Below are 8,164 nucleotides of genomic sequence, written 5' to 3'. Positions count from 1 at the left end.
GTCAGATTTATTTACATACTGGGAGTTCGCAGGCAGTCTGGAGACACAGTCCTAGATTTTAGTGAGAAGGGTCATCCCACCTGCCCCTCTGATCTGATCCTTTTCTGTCTTACGCAGGGATGGATGGATTGGTTTTGTTTTTGTTGCTGTTGTTGAATTTGGAATCGGACAGAGAATCATTAAATTCTGATGCTGTCACTTATTATCTGTGTGATTAAGCCAATCACTTAACCTCTCTGAGTCTTCATTTTCCTTATGTATAAAATAGAAATAATAGTTCCCACTCTTATAGGTTGCTGTGAAGCTTAAACACACACACACACACACACACACACACACACAGTTCCTAGCTGTTGTCTTGTATGTAATAAGTGCATAAAACTCTGCCTCTGTCTTTTCCTTCTGAATGCTGTCATCAAAGCAACGTTCAGAATTACTTTGTCCAGTCTCAAATTTCCTTCTAGGAAGGCTTTGTGTTCTGTTTCTAATACTCTCTAGACTAATTCTCTGCCCCCTTTTTTGATTCCTTCATCTCTGCCCCCTTTTGATGTTCCCTCCCCCAACTCCATCCTTTCTCTCATGCCTTAATCTCTCTTCTTTCAAGAGGTTCTCACATTCCACAATCTCACAGCTCTTTGCCCTGTAGAGGAACTGAGGTAACTCTGAGAAGAGGGTAGGTCATAAAAATTCTTACTTCTTTTGCATTTTCATGTTGTGTCCATAAGTCCTTTGTTTTTTTGTTTGTGGGTTTGTTAAATCATGGTCTTACCCAAAACATGGAGAAATTTATGTTATCTAAAGCTATGGAGAATTCCTGGACCACAAGTACTATTAAATTCAACAGACATTTTTAGAGCATCTGCTATACGTCAAGCAGTGCCCCAGGCACTGGGCAGATAAAAATAAAGAAGACAGTCTCTGCCTTAAAATGCTTATGGTCCAATCAGGCAGACAGACATATAAATACCTACACTGAATCTGAGTGTGCTGTGTGGGGCTTCAAGCCAATAGTACACGCGAAAGAATTTCCATTACTTTTTCAGTTATGAGGTTCTCTTGGACCAGCCAATCAAAATGTCCACCCTACCCACAGTCCTCTGCTGAGTGAGGAGCCATGTTCGGCCTCCTGAGCAGATGAGATGGGCTTAACTGGTGAAGCCAAAAAAGCCATATACACATTCTCATTTTTTTTCATCTCCACCCCAACCCCCAATGGAGCTACGGTAAGAGTGTGTGACCTAGACTTGGCCCATCAAATGTACCTTCCTTAGAGATAGAATTGGAAACTGGTCCTACAAGGGAGCTGAGATAAGAGCGCTTTGTGGCAGTGATTGCAACAACATCCAGTTCCCAGGGCCAGCAGGGGAAGGGGGACAAGCAGTGACATTGGGTCTCCAGTGCTTAGGTGTCAGTTACACGTTGTGGCTCCTACTGTCTGGTGATGGCAGTAGTGTTCCCACATGTCTGATCTGTAGGTCTGAGTGGTTGGGATTCTGGGTCCTCAGCCTCCCTGTTTCTGTTCATCTGTTCATTCTCTGAGCATCTCTCTGATCCGTATCTTTTCATTAAATTCCTTTTTTGCTTCAACCAGCCAACTTGATTCTTAGCTACTAAGAATACTTTGGCTGAAGCTTGGTATAAAGGCTCCACCTCAATAAGAAGAATGCTAATTATCTGGTTCAGGTAACTTCCCCTGCTAGGACATTCAAACTGGAAATATTAGATTGGTCAACTGGAATCCAGAGCAGAAGCTAACAACACAGCCCTTGGACTATGAAACAGCAAGGACCGTGTGTAGGCTGAAATTATGAGTAAGCAGAAGTTATGAATAAGCAAAAGTAATGAGTTAGCAGAAATCTACATACATGCAGAGGAGAGGAAGAGGTGGTTGGCTCAGAGCAGCAAGGAAACAGAAGCCAACGGGAACTGAGTCCCCATGATGGTGAGGGAATAGATGAACCCCTGCTCTCAAGGGGACTCCAGGTTAACCCAGTCCTTGGATTTGCCTTGGATCCTGAACTATTTTCCAATTTCCAAACTACATTTTTATTTCTGTGAAGCCAACTAACCCTGGCTATTTCTGGGATCCTTCAAAATTCCAGTTGCTCTTATTGTGATATGTATCCTTATAGTAACGCCCTTCTTACTTGAAGTAACCAGGATAAGACTCTGTTCTCTATGATCAAAGGGTTCCAACGATTGCAGGCATGATACGGCTAGGAACCAGGAAACAATAGTCAAATAGTATATCTCAGAAGTCACTGACCTTCCTCTCCAAAAATATACTTTCTTTTTTCCTGTTTTACTTGAAATTTCCAGCAGGAGAACCTTTCTCTAGGCTTAAAATTAATGGTTTATTAGAAGCCCCTGTTTAAAATGTACTGTTGTTTCTTGTGGGAGTGAAAAGCCAGAGGTATTTCTCTCTATATTAGCCATTAGCATCTGAGCAGATCGTATGAGTTCATTCTTAAATTTGAACTCTCAGGGGTCTGAGATTTAGGGGTGAAGCTAGGTGTAGAGCAGACAGATTGGGCACAGGGAGGGAAGGGTGGAGAGTAGATAATAGAAAATGGCAGTGAGAGGTCCCTGGAACATTCTGAGAGGTCCCTGGAACATTCTGAAGGACTGTCCTATGGAATATTCCCAAAAGGAAAGATCTTGGTGGCAGCCAACGTGAAGAGACGGTGGGGCCAAATTGGCAGCCATGCAACAAGATGGACACTAACACCAAACATCCCACTTCATAGTCAGCCTTCTGTCAGTTCCACAGTATGACCTTGCATAGTTTTTGTTACCCTTCAGCTCTTATAGAAGATGGGGCAGGGCTGAAGTGGCAAAAGAAGATGGTCATCGCATATACCTACTTGGAGATAATGCTCGGAAACTACACCAAGATTAATTACGCCTTAGAGTTACTTGCATGAATCTGTGACCTTGTTTTATCTCCTGCAACATACGGTGCCCTTTCATGGCTTGTGAAAAAGGAAATATCTTTATGTCTCACCTAATCAGTGAATGGTACACAGTCTAGAAAGCAAAAAAAAAAAAAAATACTGTTAATAAGACATGACACAGGAAGGAAGGAATTTACACTTGCTGCTGTGTTTGAAGGGAGAGAAAATGTGTCGAAGCTGCTTTAATGAAAGCAGAAGTCTGAAGTTATCCCTAAAGAGCTTTATTTTCTCAAAGTCTAAAATGTAGCCTAGGGTTGGTTGGTTTGTTTGTTTTTCTGAGAACAGTGGGTAGAACTGTATTTGGAATGGCAATGTGTCACATCAGGGTGCAGGGAGGGAAAAAATATTAATGCCACGAGCACATCTTTTCATGGGCTTTGCACCTCAGCTGCTGGGTGTTGCACTTGCCCGTCAGCTCTGTTTGTGTGGCCAAATGACTTACTGTGGGTTATAAATCAATGATGAGCAATGTGAGGAGCAGATGGGGAGTTTAATGCATCCTCCACATCTCTGTCTTGTGACTGGCTGAAGTCCATGTGCAATTTTGAAAAGGATGTTTGAAAAGGATATTCATCATTTTAAATTGCTCTGTGGGAGCTTTGCAGTTCATAATGTGCCACTTAGGTACTTCTCAAAGATGGGTTTTCCTTGACGTGGATTAGAATTTCATAGCAGCAAAATGGCAACTGGAGGTATTAAGATAGAAAAGCTAACTTAGAATGAATTAGCAAGAAATTGGGGGAAGGGGGGTGTTGAGCTGGGGAAGAGTTAAAGGTGTGTGAAATATTTAGGCTGAATTCTACCCCATAATATCTAGCACTGGGAATTCCCAGTGCCTGGGAAAATAGTTTTGCTATCCATTTCTCAGTGCAACCCTCAAATACTATTGGGAACATCTACTTAGGCAGGAACCTTCAGCATGACTAAAATATATTTGCTCTTGTGGAAGAACAGCTAAAAACCCAGCAGTCTGGGGTAGCTGTCTTGGTTGGTGGAGCATGCAACTCTTGATCTCGGGGTGAGTTCAAGTCCCACGTTGGGTGTGGAAGCTACCTTAAAAAAAAAAAAGCAGCAGTCTAGCTTAACAATTCTAGAGTTGACCATCTGTAAGAAAACAGAGATTGTTACTGAAATGTTCCTGCGCTAAGCACATCTGCTATATCTTTTGCCTTATTTTATGACTTTACTCAGAGGAATTCTTATCAAGATTGTTGTATGTGAATAGCACTGACTGTCAGGTGGAGAGCTGGTGTGCAGGCATCTCCTCCCCCGACATCCAGGTGAAAATGAATCGGTAATCAGTAGCCAGAGAAAACATGCATCTTGAGCAAATGTGCTCTTAAGTCAAGAAAAGAAGAAAACAGAATTGGACCTTGATTTTTTCAATACAGTAAATATGAGCAGAGTGTTTCGTGTGCAGAATTATAAAGCATGAGACTTCCCTTAGCCCCTCAGGAAAAAGGGAGGGAAGAGGAGCAGACCCAATAGGGTTACTATTGGAGGATTAACTATTTTTTCCACATGTTAAAAATGTCTTTTAGAAAAGCCCAAGGAGGCATTTCTATACAAAGTACATGTAATTAATATGTATTGGAAAATGGTGCTATTAAGCTATAACTATGGTCATCTTATTTCCACTTCTAGCACTGATATACAAGGCAACTAGGTAGAGAAAATTTTCCCTGAATAATGCCTTGCAGTGTAAACTTCCTAAATCCATTCAATTAGCCGACAAATAATTTCTGAGCATTTCCCATGTGCCAGGAACTTGTACACAGTCATGAACAAGATAGACTTGAGTAGGAGTGGACTTGGTCATCATGAGGATGTCTGAGAAAACAGACCTTCCAGAACATGCTGGTGGTCCTGGTACTTTCTCCTATCCAAATAGCATGCAGAAACTCTTGGCTTGAGTTCTCTCACTCATGTGCTCTCTCTCTCTCTCTCTCTTTAACATTCATTTATTTATTTTGAGAGAGAGAGAGAGCACATTAGCAGGGAGAGAGGAAGAGAGAGAGAATCCTAAGCACGCTCCACAGTGTCAGTGTGGAGCCCAATGGGGGGTCAGGCTTACGAACTGTGAGATCATGGCCTGAGCTGAGATCAAGAGTCAAAGGCTTACCTGACTGAGCCACCTAGGCACTCCTCTTTCTTTTTTTTAAAGCAGATTTTGTTTCTCATCTTCTTGTTCTTGTTCTCTGTGTTGTCCTTTTCCAACCTTGCCAGGAATTCCACTTCGACTCGAACAAGCCCTTTAAACCAGTGGACTACCGCTTTTCTCCATTGATAATCACCCTCTCGTCCGTATTTCCCTCCTTATGCATTTGGGATTCCACAGTTCGTCATTCCAGTGGTCTTCAAAGCAGGTGGCGATAAAGTACAAGATTTCCCAAAGGAAAGGCTTGTTCGGAGATAGTTTTAAGGAAACCATCAACCTTTGTATTGATTATATTTCTTAAATTTATGTACCTGAGAACTCACAGGCATTTATCATATTCCTTCACCTGCTACACATGAGAAAGGCATATACCTCACTAATCCCAAATCTTACTAGGGTGTGTTCAACTGGACTGTAAAACCTTAGGGTACCAAATAAAATAATAAATCAAAATATTAATTTTGGGAAAGTTAAAAAAATAATTAAAACTCGTAAGATTTTCCTGGTTTCTGGCTTATGGGGAACATGGTCTTATAAACAGGGTAAGTATAAATAATGTGCCACGTTGGGATGTCCTGAAGTCAGATATTGGATAGAAATGGGGTGGTGGTATTAACGACTTTTGTTTAATGATTCTGCCACTTTTACCTCTGGTCTGTTATCAGTCTGGAGGAGGAATTGTAGAAGAGCAAAGCAAGGGGGAAAATGCTGAAAATTAAACACATACACTTATACTTTTTATATACTTAATCTTTTTTTACCTTAGGGATTCAAGATACTTATCCCTAGTACTTTTTTAAGAAGTACACTTTTTTTTACATTTTTGAACAATTTTTGATTTACAGAAAGATTGCAAAGATAGTACAGAGTTCTCATACATACCCATACCCACTTTCCCCTGTTATCAACATCTTACATTGTTATGGCATAGTTTTACAAGTAATGAACCAATATTGATGCAGGATTATTAACTAAAGCTCGCATTTTATTCAGATTTTCTTAGTTTTCTGTTCCTGGATCCCACATTACATTTAATCATCATCATGTCATCTTAGTCTTCTCTTGGCTATGATAGTTTCTTTCTTGGCTTTGGATGTCTTGACAGTTTTGAGGACACTGGTCATCTATGTCTCTCAGTTGGGATTTTTCTAATGTTTTTCTCATAATTACACTGGAATTATAGGGATTGGGGAGGAAGGCTGTAGAGGTAACATGCCATTTTTATCACATATCCACGGTGTGTACAATCAACATGACTTCCCACTGTTGATGTCGACCTTGATCACCTGGCTCAGGTAGTGCTTGTCAGGTCCCTTCCCTGGAAAGCAACTCTTTCCCCCCATTTCTGGGACTTTTTATTTGCTAAAACAAAAAGAACCTTTGAACTGCCCAAGTAGAATAGCTTTATGATGTTGATTCTTATAAATATCAGTGGAATGCTTTTTAAGGTTACTGATTCTTCAAGATATTTAAGATGAAAAAAGTGGGCTGTAAGCTCATGTGTGTTTTCTGGTAAGATAGTTAAAAATAAATCATTTAGCAAATTGCAAAATGTGTGTTCCAGTTACTGTTAATATTCATCTTATTTCATCTTATAAAATGTTTGATGATTTCTACCTCCTATTAACAAAAAATAATACTATATTTTGGCTGCTGGACTGGTGAGATTTTTGCAATATGTATTTTTTTCCATTAATAAATTCATTTATATTTAAGATAACTGTGTCTAATAAAATTAAAAGAGTTATTTCTGATTTTATATTAATTTTCCATTAAACATTCCGAAAAGACTAAACACAAAGCTTAACACATGTGCGCAATTCACTTACCAAAAGAGGGCCATGCGTTTTTATCACATTTCTCATGTCATAAAAAACTTACCATTTCAGCTAATCATTACACTGCACTATTAAAAATAAATATTGAGAAACAATGTTATTATTATCTTGTTTTTATTATAGTTGACTAAGAAATGATCATGAAATAATTATATTAATTCTACCGCATCTTATCTTATCTGCAGGGGCACCTGGATGGCTCAGTCGGTTAAGCGTCCGACTTCGGCTCAGATCATGATCTCATGGTTTGTGGGTTCAAGCCCTGTGTGGGGCTCTGTACTGACAGCTAGCTCAGAGCCTGGAACCTGTCTTCAGATTCTGTGTCTCCCTCTCTCTCTGACCCTCCCTTGCTACGCTCTCTTTCTCTCTCTCTCAGAAATAAATAAAGTAGAATAGCTTTATGATGTTGATTCTTATAAATATCAGTGGAATGCTTTTTAAGGTTAGTGATTCTTCAAGATATTTAAGGTGAAAAACTTGGGCTGTAAGCTCTCAGAAATAAATAAAAACATTTAAAATAAAAAAAAAATCTCATCTGCAGAAGCAAGAAATCTAGTTGACAAAACATGCTGCAATTTTTCTCATATTTTAATAATATCCTAAAAATACATATATGGCATTATTTTAAAATGAGGTCAACTTCTGAAAGAAACTAATTCTGATTCTGTTGCTTGATTTGACATTCAGTACTGGCTTTGTCAGTTGGATTGTGTGGAAGACTGTCTCCATGTACTGAAGGAGCTAAATCTACAGCTTGGAGGTGCTGATGAAAACATATTAAAAACATGTGATTAGAGGGGGAAACCAAATACAGGGCAGAGGAGAACTTGTGTAATTTTTTACAACTCCATTTTGTATCCAGAGTTACCTCAAAATAAGAAGTTTAATGAAAAAAGCATGATTAGATAGCATCTCATCAAACATATTGTGTAGACAAAGGTGTAATTAAATGAATAATATTCACTCTTCTAAATTTCTTTCTGGATATTTTGGATTAAACAAAATTCCTCTAAGTGAAAGAATAGCAAGTATAATTTATATTCATTTAAGTCTTGGCAAAGCTTTTTTGGTGTACTTCCCAGAAATTGAAGGGGGAAAATGATTCTAATAACCAGATAAAAAATCCCTTTTGCAAGTTAGGAAATTTCTAGTTCTTTGATTCTAATAAATTGAGTTGTCATATGATAATTATGTTTCTTATGATCAGTCTTTAT

This window comes from Hyaena hyaena, unplaced genomic scaffold (assembly GCF_003009895.1).
Source record: "Hyaena hyaena isolate Hyena2069 unplaced genomic scaffold, ASM300989v1 scaffold_457, whole genome shotgun sequence".
NCBI lineage: Eukaryota > Metazoa > Chordata > Mammalia > Carnivora > Hyaenidae > Hyaena > Hyaena hyaena.
Note: the sequence above shows the minus strand (reverse complement) of the source record.